Genomic DNA, 13,029 nt, shown 5'->3' on the forward strand with positions numbered 1-13,029 from the left:
GGCTTGAAGGAGAGCTTGAGCTTGAGGTAAGCCTTGTAAAATCTCAAGGTTTTGAGTTAGGGTTTTGTTTAAATCCCTTAGAAATGGCTACAATTGGAACCCTAGATGATTTTAATCCATCTTATTGCATAATCTATGATGAGAAGTGAATTCTATGCAATATATGGATTTTAGGGTTTCAAAAAGGGGGTTTTGTGATAAGTAGGGTTTTGATCTCAATTAACCCTATGTTTTTGCAATTGAAGGTAAAACCGACGCGGTGGATTGCGTAGATTGAGATTTCGTTGAGCCAGTGGTGGTCAATTGCAAGAAATTGCCGTTTTAGCTTTGTTTGCCGCAGTCGGGTGAAATAGGCAACGATAAATCGCGCAGCTTGGCTTTCCCTCTTCGTGGCGTTGACACGAGGTGGGGGGTGCTTTCCGAAATAGCCGGGTTTCATTTTATATCTAAGTTCTACATTTTGATCATATAGCATCATGCATTGTTAGTATGTGAGAAACCTATGAGTTCTTGGTAAATTCATGCATTAGTGTGAGGGATGATGATCAATCTTGCATGATACTTGTAGGTGTATGTTATATGCATGATGTTGAGATTGATGTATATATGTGAATGCATGATTTGTTAGAGGACATATGCATGTGAATATGTGAGAATATGCTAGATACATTGCATGAGAACCATATATGCTCTTATTGTATGATGCCAAGATAGTTGTATATATGTATGTTGCATGAATTGTTAGTTGACATATTGTGAGAATATGGAAGATTCATGTGAATGAGATATGTGGACATGATGTGAGAATATGCTAGGTATGTGTATGCATGAGATGCTAGAGGACATGTGTTTGTAGATCTATTATGATAATTGAAAATTATTGCATATGTAGCATATCTTTACTCATGAGAATTGTGAACTTGGCATTGTAATTATCCGAGATGTGGGATTCCCGAGGTCCTCGGGTGGAGGACTTGAGCATATTGCATATGTGGTCGATTGTGAGTATTGCATGACTTGTGATTATCCGGGATGTGGGATTCCCGAGGTCCTTGGGCGGAGGACTTGAGTATATTGCATATGTGGCCTATGGTGAGCATTACATGCCTTGTGATGGATAGGGATGTGGGATTCTCGCGGTCCTCAGGCGGAAGGACTATGATCGTACTCGCGTCGTCTGTAGACGTCTGTTGTATTAGTGGAGGTCGCGCCTCCTATTCATGTGAGCTCCGGAGTTGTATCACAGTGAGATTGAGACGGGGGAGGTGGTCACGACGGTGTGCCCCCGGCAGACGGAGAGACAGGGGAGGTGGTCACCACGGTGTGCCCCCGACAGACGGTCACGGTCGCGTGACAATGTGTGGCGAGTGGTTTGACCTTCGGGCGAATCGATTAGATTTGGATCAAGGCTTGGTCATGGCATTTCATATAGATGCATACATGGTAGAACATTGATAGATGACATTGTTCATGACATAGTAAAACTTATTCTTGTTGACATGATTGGTAAAGGCATAGCTACACATTTGAAGCATAATATAGATGTATATGAGCAGGTTAGGCTTATTGTTTATCTATTATCTCCTTGACATATTATCCTATCTATTGTTTCTATGCCTTCTTAGACCTAGTGAAAAAATCGGCGTGGTCGGCGGCCGAACCCACTGGGAAATCTGGACAATATATTAGTTCTCACACCCTGTTTTTACAGAGCCAAGCACGAGCGCATTTGTCGAGGACGTGGCATGGGCATTGAGCCCTAAATAGAGTGGACCACTGGCATTAGCTCACTACCCTCGAGTATATAAAGGAAAAGAAATGTATAACCTTTTGGAAAGAAATGTACTGAAATGGTGTATTTGTGATGTAAAATCCTTTTATGTATAAAGGTGAAATCATGTTGTATAAATGAGAAGTAAAGTTGAATGTCAATGTGATGTAATAGTTAGTTTTATTTCTCTCGCATCTGTGTATATACCTCTTGCAAATGTTTTGTTGCTATTATCTCCTGTTTGGATATATGTATGCACAGACTTTGTTTTACGCCTTGGGCGTACAGGGAAAGCTCTGTCCGTTCGGCGGGTCTGTTTCGGGCGCGAGCTGTCCAAATTGGCAGCGTTGGGTCGTGCCAGATTGAGGTGATATCAGAGCGGAGAACGATCTAGGAGGACCTAGGAGACCGTAGGAAGGTGAACCTTAAGGACCTAAGCACGTGAGAGACGAGAATCTTTGACATGTGGCGGAAGTTGAATTGATTAGGTCATGAAATTGATATGCCTCTAAAAAGGATATTAGAGGTGGATTCAAGGTGTGGTTATTCTCAGTCGAGTGTGTTCATGTTGGATGCATACAACATGAAACCTAGTGATGAGAATAGGCACCTTTGTATGACTTTCGCCTGGTTTGAGTGGTGTCGACGTTAATTGTTTCGTGCTCGAACTAGAGGGTTGAGAATTGACCGAGTCGTCGTCATGTTTAGGGAACGATGGCCCCGCATAGGCAATCTTCAATTAGATCGGCGTGGGATGGGACAAGTGATGTCCCTGAGCAGTTCACGACGAGCGGAGTTATGGAACTCTGTGGACGATTGGCTATGCTCGTTTTAGTAGAGCAGTGTCGCGGTGAGCAGATTAAGGAGCGGATCAGAAGGCTCCAAGAAATTGTGGAATCAGCAGGTGACCAACCAGTTGCGGCTCGTCATGTACTGCCGAGAGTTGCGGCGGAGACCTTTTCATTGCGGTCGGCTGGTCCGATTTCCGATAGTGCAGTGCTGGAGGCGGTGAGGGTGCGAGCTCTGTCGGCCTTCATGACCTTCAAGAAGTTTAATCCGCCTACCTTCGATGGAGAGAATGTCGACCCGTGGATCGTGCAGATGTGGATTGACTCCATGGAAACGCTCTTCGAGGAGTTATACACCTTGGAGCGGGACAAGGTGCGCCTAGCGCATTGTGTGGAATAGTCGACTAAGGTGTGGTGGAAAGGCGATAGGCAGAACCGATCGCCTAGTCTTCCTCGCACGATTTGGGAAGAGTTTTGGGAATTGGTATCTTCTACTTATTTCCTCGACTGTGAAAAGAGAAAGCTTCAAGACGGGTTCTGGAAGCTGCGGCAAGGAGACCTCTTGGTGAGGGAGGATGATCGGGTGTTCTCCCGAATTGTGAATTATATCCCGTCTGTGGTGCGAAATGACAAAGGCAAGGCCGAATGTTTTGTACGGGGACTTCGGCCGAAAATTTTCAAAGTTGTGCACCCTCATAAGCTGCAAACTTTTGCCGAAGTCTTGGACCGAGCCATATACAGGATGAGTGCTCGCAGGGTGATAGCCAGACCCTGACACTAGCGACAGTCTTTTCCTTTCCGAGACAGCTTGTGGGCGTGCCACCTGTGGCTTGGTCTGGAGAGCGAGTGACGATGATGAGGCAACCGGAGGGTTCACGGCGTGTGCCGAGTGGCCATAGATCATTCGTAGGGCTTGTGGCTCGCACTAAGTGCTTAGGAGCCGATAGAGGTTCATGTTGCTCGGTGGAGCGTGTCGCGTGTGGCGACGATAGCAGGTATTGCTTGGGGATGATTCGTGCCTGGACCATTTGTGGACTGTAGAGCCTGGGGCCATGTGGACAGGCGCAGTCAGCTGTGTGGGACAGCGACCCGATACCTATGGGTAGGGCAGAGATTGTGGTTGGGGCGTTAGTCCAAACTTGGACCTGAGTACGTAGGATGCCACGTGTGAGGCCATGCGATTGGTAATACACCGAGTGTGTTGTGGACCCAACCCTAGGATACGAGGTGGTTTGGGGTCTTAGTTGCTCCTGGTTGGAGTGTGTGCGAATTTTCAGATAAGAATTTCACCCAGTGATGATTAAGTCTGCGCTTGTGAGCGAGAGATAGGTTAGGCGGTAGGCCTACGTTGGATTGGCGGTCTGTGGACCACCCGTGATAATGAGATGTGTAAGGAATGAGAACCTCGATGCACAAATCCGAACCTCAATCCAAACTGATCAAGGGTGAGTTCGGGACGCTTTGGAAAGGCCGAAGGCGTCAAAAATGCATAAAGTGCATTGCAGAGGGTCTTCGAGAGCAAGCTGGAGCAAGTCTGCAAGACTGCAGCTTTTGTGCTCTCGGGGACCGGTCCCCGTACGCGTGGAAAATGGGCAAGTGCCCATTCTGCGCTGAGACTGCTCTCGGGGACCGGTCTCTCAGGCAAGGACCGGTCCTCCAGGGTCCGGTCTCTCGAGGAAGGACCAGTTCCCATGCAGAGGGTCTTCGAGAGCAAGCTGGGGCAATTCTGCAAAGACTGTAGCTTTTGTGCTCTCGGGGACCGGTCTCTCAGGCAAGGACCGGTCCTCCAGGGTCCGGTCTCTCGAGGAAGGACCAGTTCCCATGCAGAGGGTCTTCGAGAGCAAGCTGGAGCAAGTCTGCAAGACTGCAGCTTTTGTGCTCTCGGGGACCGGTCCCCGTACGCGTGGAAAATGGGCAAGTGCCCATTCTGCGCTGTGACTGCTCTCGGGGACCGGTCTCTCAGGCAAGGACCGGTCCTCCAGGGTCCGGTCTCTCGAGGAAGGACCAGTTCCCATGAGCGTAGAATTTGAGTCTGGAGTTGTCCTGCGAGAGCTGCTCTCGGGGACCGGTCCCTCTGGGGAAGAGACCGGTCCCCGTGTGCATGAAAGGCAGGGGCAGTGCTCTCGGGGACCGGTCCCTGGCTGGAGAGACCGGTCCCCGTAGCCCGAATCTGCCCAGTGAGTGCTGTGCACAAGAGGCAAAGTGGAGGGGCTTATGTGCAAAATGGCCATGTGAGGGGTTAAAAGAGGGGTTTCTCTCTCTTTTCTCTCATTTCTCCCTCACTCCCTCACTGTTTCTCCTCTCTCTCTCTCTAGAAAGAAAATAAGGAGAGGAAGGAAAAGAGAAACAAGAGAAAGAAGAGAAGAAGAAGAAGGAGAAGAAGGAGAAGAAGCTTGAGGAAGAGCCTTCCATCTCTTTCATCTCTCCCTTGTGGTTAGAGAAGCTTTGGGAGGTAAGCTTCTAGAAGCCCTTTAATGGTGATTTCTTAAGGTTTGATTTATATACTCTAAGAATGGGTTAGATAGAATCCTAGCATGCAAAATAGATAGAAAATGCTTGACCTAGGAGATCAAGTGGAGTATTTTGCAATGGTAGCATTCTAGGGTTCCAAAAGAGGGTTTTTGTTAATAGATGAGTTTGATCTCATTTGAGGGTATGTAAACCTAATTGCTAGGTGTACGAACACGTTAGCGAAGTCGGTTTGGCGATCCGTCGAGCCTACGCGAAGATATGGAGTAAACAGACGTTCGGAGCTTCGTTTCCGCTTGGAGGGCCGAGGTGACGTCCGAAAATTATGAAAATGGATCCCGAGCACCGTAGCACATAACCAAAGACCTATAATTTTCGAGGCTGCGAAGCGGCGCACGGTTGGTGCGCCATGGTGAGTTCGGGTTGAGCCGGATAGCGGGTGCCGTGAACGACCGATTATAAGTGACTACGAGCAATCGGAGAGTGAGTTAAGGTGGGTTTTGTTTACCGAAGCGACTAGGTCGCCTGCATGTCAAAGTGGACTGTAAGTTCTAGATGATGCATGTAGTTAATACTAAAGAAATGCATATTAACATGTTAGTATACATGCTTAGTGGAATAAATGCTAGTTACCAATTAGCATTGTGAGATTATGTTAGAGAGCATGCATAGGGACATATTGTTCATTATGTTAGACAAGATGCATGTTAGCCTTATAAACTCGATGTAGACATTTAGGATGCCAAGTAGATCGAGTGGCACTTAACCTAGTGTTATTAAACATAGGTTGGACAGGAAGGACATATGAACCTAGTGTTAGTAAACATAGGTTGCATTGAACCTAGTGTCATGGACCTAGGAGGGATAAGAATGACATATAAACCTAGAGTTGTTGAACCTAGGATGAACAATGAGTGGCATCTAACCTAGTGTTAAAGAACATAGGTTGAGTATGAACCTAGAGTCAAGATCTAGGTGAGTGGCATCTAACCTAGTGTTAAAGAACATAGGTTGAGAACTGAACCTAGAGTTAAAGTAGACTTAGGTTATGTGATTGAGGCATTAGACCTAGAGTCAGTTGGACTTAGGGTGGAAAGTGCATTGGACCTAGATAGGTCGATAGCATAGGGTTGGATATGGACCCTTGACTTGTTTAGTGGACTCCGAAATCCCAGTACTTGTGAGCTCGATAGTTCTTGGACCACATGTCACGCCCCGGGACAGATCCCTTTGGCCGGTCCGGGCACGTCGAGCTGACGCCGAAAGGACAGCACCTCCCCTGTCCGTCGAAGGCTCAACACATGTACAATTCAAGTAAAAGAATGCACAAGAGGAAACATACATAATGGTTTGCACGAGGGCAAGCAATAGCGAAGTGAAAGAATACTAAACTATTCATCCATACGAATAGAATGATTAACTTTTAACCATTTACAAGCATTCAACTTTATATTCACATATTCTTTTCCATATACATGTTTTTCATCATTTCTTTCTTTACATCACAATGACTTCCAAATTGGAATCTTACATTTACTCATTCTTTCATACATTTGCACCATTCATATACTTATAATCATCCAAGACAAAAGATGATATAAAGGAATGCAACTACAAAATGAACCATCTCGGGTGGTCACTGTCTACTGCGTGATATCTTTACCGCGGTCGTCCGCCGGCTCACTCGGTCCCGGCTCTGTGGAAATAGTGGGGTGAGAACTACAACGAAGTTCCCAGTGGGTTCGGCCCCAATCTCACCTACTTTTTCACTAGGTTTAACTCAGGCATAATAGAAAAGAAGCAGATAGATAGGTAACTAACTATACAAATGCAACTAATATGCCTGAACAAAATGCGATCAATAAAGATGCTCAACAACAATACTCTTGATGAATGCACAATTTATGTTCAATTTTCAATCTCAATCTCATGGCTAGCCCGTAGGTGTTGCCTCAACAACTTACCAACTCATAATCCCAATTGTCGGGGAGAAACTCCTATGACCTGACAGAGACCGTCCTCTCGGAGAAACTCCTACAACCCAGTGATGTCGAACTCCGGAGCACATCGCTCGTGGGGGAGCTACCGCCCACCGAGCAAGTACTAAGGCGAGTATGATCCAATCCTTAACTCAAAGGATGTCAAGTTCAATCCATTCCGTAACTATAAGGAAGCAATGCATTCATGACCCTTAACTCTAAGGTTGTTATGTCATAATGCCAATCTCATGTTCTTTGCATTCTGTCTTTGATCATGTCATTACACTAACTCTAGTGTTCTTTGTGCCACAATTGATGCTAACTCTAGCATTTCATTGTTCTTTATGCCACTTGATGCTAACTCTAGCAATTTGTTGTTCTTTATGCCACTTGATGCTAATTCTAGCAATTCATTGTTCTTTATGCCACTTTACTAGGTATATAACTCTAGTACTCAAAAGCTTTAGCTTTCAAGCCCACATTCATGCCACAAACTAACTCTAGTGTTCTTTATCATTGCATTTACTAATGCCACTCGATCTACATGTCATAGTGTCACATTGTTCTTTGCCTCAACTAGGTTTTCATATCACATCTCATGCATACATAGGGTTCGTAGGTTCTCAACCATCTCATAATGTATTTGTACTCACAACATGCAACAATTTATACAAGTACGATCACAATCACCCTATTATGCATGCAACAATATATATATGTATATGCTCAATGAGTGACACATTAGACATAAAGGGAATTTCAAAGAGTTTGGAAAGCACCACCCACCTCGTAGGCTTGCTAAGGTGCTAGCGTTCAAGTCTCGTGATTTTTGGTCGTCTATTTCTCGTGCTGCAGCAATCTGTACCAAAATCGACAGTTTTGTCAATATCTTTGCATACACTCGTCGGATTGCCGAACCGAGCGCACCAACGGGTCGGAAATACCCCTAATTAGGTTTCTATAAGGTCAATTTGCCTTTAGAACCATCCCATGCAAAAGCCCCAAATTTGGGTGCCCTAACTTTCACATACATCAAAACCCTTGTTTTGATCTCTACCACAAGCAAAAGCAAGCTTGTTACCCTCAAGAGGTTCCATTAAAACCATTCCTAGGTCAATCAAATCCCATTCTAGGGTTCTACCATGAGAAGGGTTGAAGCATACCTCTAAATCTTTCCTTTCCTCAAGCTAATGGTGAAGGAGAGGGAGTTGCTTCACTCCTTTGCCTTCTTCTCCACCTTCTTCTCCTCCAAATCCTCTCCTTGCTCCACCTCCAAGAGAGAGAGAGAGGAGGTCCTAGAGAGAGAGAAAGCCTTGAGTGTGTGTGTGTGAGAAATGAGAGAAAACTCTCATTTACCCTTCTACATATTCCACTTGATGCATAAATGCATTTGTCCCCTCAACTTTGTCCATATCACACTGCCCAGACTAGGCCATTTTCGCATACGGGGACCGGTCCTCGAAAGCAGGTCTCCTGGGACTTAGCCAAATTTTTCAACTCTGGGAATTTTTCGTGTATGGGGACCGGTCTTCCTTGAGGGACCGGACCTTCAGGGACCAGTTTGTCCCACCAGGAACCGGTTCCCGAGAGCTGGTTTTTCAACACTTAGCCGTTTCACAATTTTTGCACCTACGGGGACCGGTCTGTCCCCCCAGGGACCGGTCCCCGAGAGCTTGGCTGCGCGCAGGATTTTCTGCTCAGCCACACATGCGTACGGGGACCGGTCTCTCCACCAGGGACCGGTCCCCGAGAGTCCAAAAACTGCAGTTTGCAGATTTTTGATTCTCAAGCTCTTGAAGATCCCCTACAATGCACTTTTGCCCTTTTTGACGCCTTCGGCCTTTCCGAAGTGCTCCAATGTCGCACTTTGGTCATTTTGACTAAAGTTCGATATTCGTTTACTGAGGTTTCGGTATATTACATTCTCCACCCCTTAAAATAGTTTCGTCCGCGAAACTAAACATAGCTCAACTTGTTGACTCGAATAGGTGCGGATACATCTTCCGCATTGTCTCCTCAAGCTCCCAAGTGGCTTCACGCGCCGCATGGTTGCTCCATTGGACTTTCACGTATGGAATTTTGCGACTCCGCAATTTTCTTTCCACTCTATCGAGGACGCACACCGGGTACTCCTCATACGTCATATTCTCTCGTAATTTCACGGGCTCATACTCCAATACATGTGTTGAGTTGCGAATATACTTTCGGAGGTTTAACACATGAAACACATTGTGAACTCCCGCGAGTCTCGGTAGCAATGCAACCTTGTACGCCACAGCGCCAATGCATTCTAATACCTCGAACGGTCCGACATATTAGGGACTTAACTTCCCGCGAACCCCAAAACGCCTTACACCTCGCATGGGCGATACCTTCACAAACACACGGCTCAAACCGCGAATTGCAAATCCTTTCTTCGCTTGTCGGCATAGCTTTTCTGCCGAGATTGCGCCGTCACTAGTCGTTGGTGAGCAAGGCGGACTTTCTCCTCCGCCTCTCGCAATACATCCGGGCCAAGAGTAACTCTTTCGCCCACATCGCTCCAATGAATCGGAGAGCGACACTTCTTTCCATACAACGCTTCAAATGGCGCCATCGCGATACTTTTCTGATAACTGTTATTATACGCGAACTCCGCCATCGGGAAGAAATCATGCCAACTGCCCTTGTAATCAAGTACACACGCCCGAAGCATATCCTCAAGTATTTGTATTGTCAGCTCCGACTAACCATCACTTTGAGGATGAAATGCGGTACTGAAATCGAGCCGTGTGCCGAAAGCATCTTGCAAGCTCTTCCAAAAGTGAGATGTGAACCTAGGGTCTCGATCCGATACAATTGACATCGGAACCCCAAGAAGTCTCACAACCTCGTCAAGATATACTTGAGCTAGCTTGTCTCCCGACCACGTAGTATGGATCGGCAAAAAGTGAGCCGACTTTGTCAATCGGTCCACTATCACCCATATTGCATCGTGTCTGCCTTGTGATCGAGGCAAACCGGTAACAAAATCCATCGCTATATCCTCCCATTTCCAAACGGGTATTGATAGACTTTGAAACTTCCCCACTGGAAATCCGTGCTTCGCTTTCACTTGTTGGCACGTGAGACACTGCGCAACGAACTCTCCAATTTTTCTTTTTATATCCGGTCACCAATAATGCACCTTTAAGTCCTTATACATCTTAGTGCCGCCCGGGTGTATACTATAAGGAGACTGATGCGCTTCTTGCATGATCGCCCTTCGAATGTCATCATTTTTTGGCACACACCAACGATTCCGAAATCGGAGTGCGTCATCGGTTCCAATGCCAAAGTCCTCGGCACTACCGCCTTCAACTTCACTCCGCACCTTTTGAAGATAAGGATCCGAAGTTTGCAGCTCTTTGATATTCTCCAACAAGGTCGGTTGCACTACAAGTGCGGCAAGAATAGCCGGCACTTCCGGAGCCACTACTTCCAAACCTAACCGTTGCATCTCCTTTTGCAATAATGGTTAGGGCGTGATTACTGTCGCTAAGTTCTCCACCGATTTTCTACTTAGAGCATCGGCTATGATATTTGCTTTCCAGGGGTGGTATAGTATAGTGATATCATAGTCCCTTAGCAACTCTAACCACCGCCACTGTCGCATATTCAATTCCTTTTGGGTGAACAAGTACTTAAGACTCTTATGGTCCATGTAAATCTCACAATGCTCACTATATAAGTAATGCCTCCATAACTTGAGCGCGAATATCACCGCGGCTAACTCGAGGTCGTGTATCGGGTAGTTCTTTTCATAACTCTTCAATTGGCGCGAAGCATAAGCTATAACTCGCCCATTTTGCACCAAGACGCACCCGAGACCAACATACGAGGCATCACTGTACACTACAAAGGTCTCTCCCGGAGTCGGCAAGGCAAGCACTGGGGTCGACGTCAATCTCTCCTTTAGTTCCTCGAAGCTTCGATCGCAATCATCGCTCCAGACATACTTTACTCCCTTGTGGATAAGGCGCGTTAGTGGAGTAGTTATCTTAGCAAAACCCTTCACGAACCGCCGGTAGTGCCCGCTAGTCCAAGAAAACTGCGGACCTCCTCAACACTTGTCGGGCGAGGCCAATCCTTAATTGCCTCAACTTTCTTCAAATCTACCGAAACTCCATCGCCCGATCTCACGTGGCCTAAGAAAGTGACCTCCGTAAGCCAAAAGTCAAATTTCTTCAACTTAGCATATAACTTCTCTTGTCGGAGGATTTGTAACACGGCTCTCAAATGCTCCTCGTGTTCCTCCTCACTCTTTGAATAGACCAACACGTCGTCTATGAACACCACGACCCACCGGTCCAACAACGGCCTGAAGACTCGATTTATCAAGTCCATAAATGCTGCCGGGGCATTAGTAAGCCCAAATGGCATCACCGTGAAGTCATAATGGCCATACCGCGTATGGTACACCGTTTTGTGCACATCCTTCGGCCTGATCTTTAATTGATGATACCCCGATTGGAGATCAATCTTTAAATACACCTTTGACCCTTGCAACTGATCGAATAAATCGTCAATTCTCGGCAACGGGTACTTGTTCTTGACTGTCACCTTGTTCAACTCGCAATAATCCACGCAGAGTCGAAGTGTGCCATCTTTCTTCTTTACAAACAGCATCGGAGCTCCCCACGGTGTCACGCTCGGCTTCACAAAGCCATTATCGAGCAGGTCTTGTAGTTGTGCTTTTAACTCCACTAGCTCCACCGGTGCCATTCTATACGGAACCTTCAAAACTGGCGCCGCCCCGGGAATCAAGTCAATGACGAACTCAACTTTCCGGTCTGGTGGCAATCCCGGCAACTCCGCCGGAAACACATCCGAAAATTCGCATGCTACCCGAATATTACTAAGATTCGGGTGCTCCTTTTGAGTCTCTACCATAGTCACCAAATAGGCCACACATCCACCTTTAATCATTTTCCGCGCCATCGCCGCCGATACGGTCGCCGCGAAGCGCGAGCTTTTACACGCTTGATACACTAACTCTTCTTGGTCAGGCTCACGAAACGTGATCACCTTGCTTTCACAATCTATAAACGCATAATACTTGGAGAGCCAGTTGATCCCCAAGATTACATCAAATCCCCACATTCGATCTAGCACTAGTAGATCAATTGGCATAATCCAATCTCCTATTTGAACTGGACAAGCCAAACACTCGTCATGCACATTGAACGAATGTTCCGGGGCATTCACTGTCACACCCGGAACCGATCCCTTTGGCCGGTTCGGGCACGTCAAACAGACGCCGAACGGACAGAGCCTCCCCTGTCCGCCCAAGGCTCATCACAGGTACAATTCAAGCAAAGAGAATGCACAAGCGGAAACATACAAAATTGCTTACACGAGGGTAAGCAATAGCCAAGTGAAAGAATTTAAAACTAAACAACGTACAAGTACTATGATTATCTTTTAACCATATACGTGCATACATCTTTTACATCCACATTGTCATTACATTGCTTTTCATCATTTCTTTTTACATCACATTATCTCCAAAACGGAATTCTTACATTCACTCATTCTTTGCTTATTACATTTGCATCTTCAAATACAAAAGAAGATATTCATTCACTATAAAGGGAAATGCTACTAAGTAATGTAACCCACTCGGGCGGTCGCTAGCTATGGTGCGAGGCCATTACCGCGGTCATCCGCCGGCTCGCTCGGTCCCGGCTCTATGGAAATAGTGGAGTGAGAACTACAATAAAGTTTCCAGTGGGTTCGGCCCCAACCTCGCCGACTTTCCCACTAGGTCTAACTCAGGCATAATAGAAAGAAAGCAGATAGATAAGTAACCAACTATACTATGCAACTAATATACCTGAACAATGCAATCAATAAAGATGCTCAACAATAATATTCATGATGAATGCATAAATCATGTTCATTCTCAGTCTCAATCTCATGGCTAACCCGTAGGCGTCGCCCATAGCAACTCACCAACTCATAATCCCAATTGTTGGGGAGAAACTCCTATGACCCGACAGGG

The sequence above is a fragment of the Ananas comosus genome, linkage group 16 (assembly GCF_001540865.1).
Source record: "Ananas comosus cultivar F153 linkage group 16, ASM154086v1, whole genome shotgun sequence".
NCBI lineage: Eukaryota > Viridiplantae > Streptophyta > Magnoliopsida > Poales > Bromeliaceae > Ananas > Ananas comosus.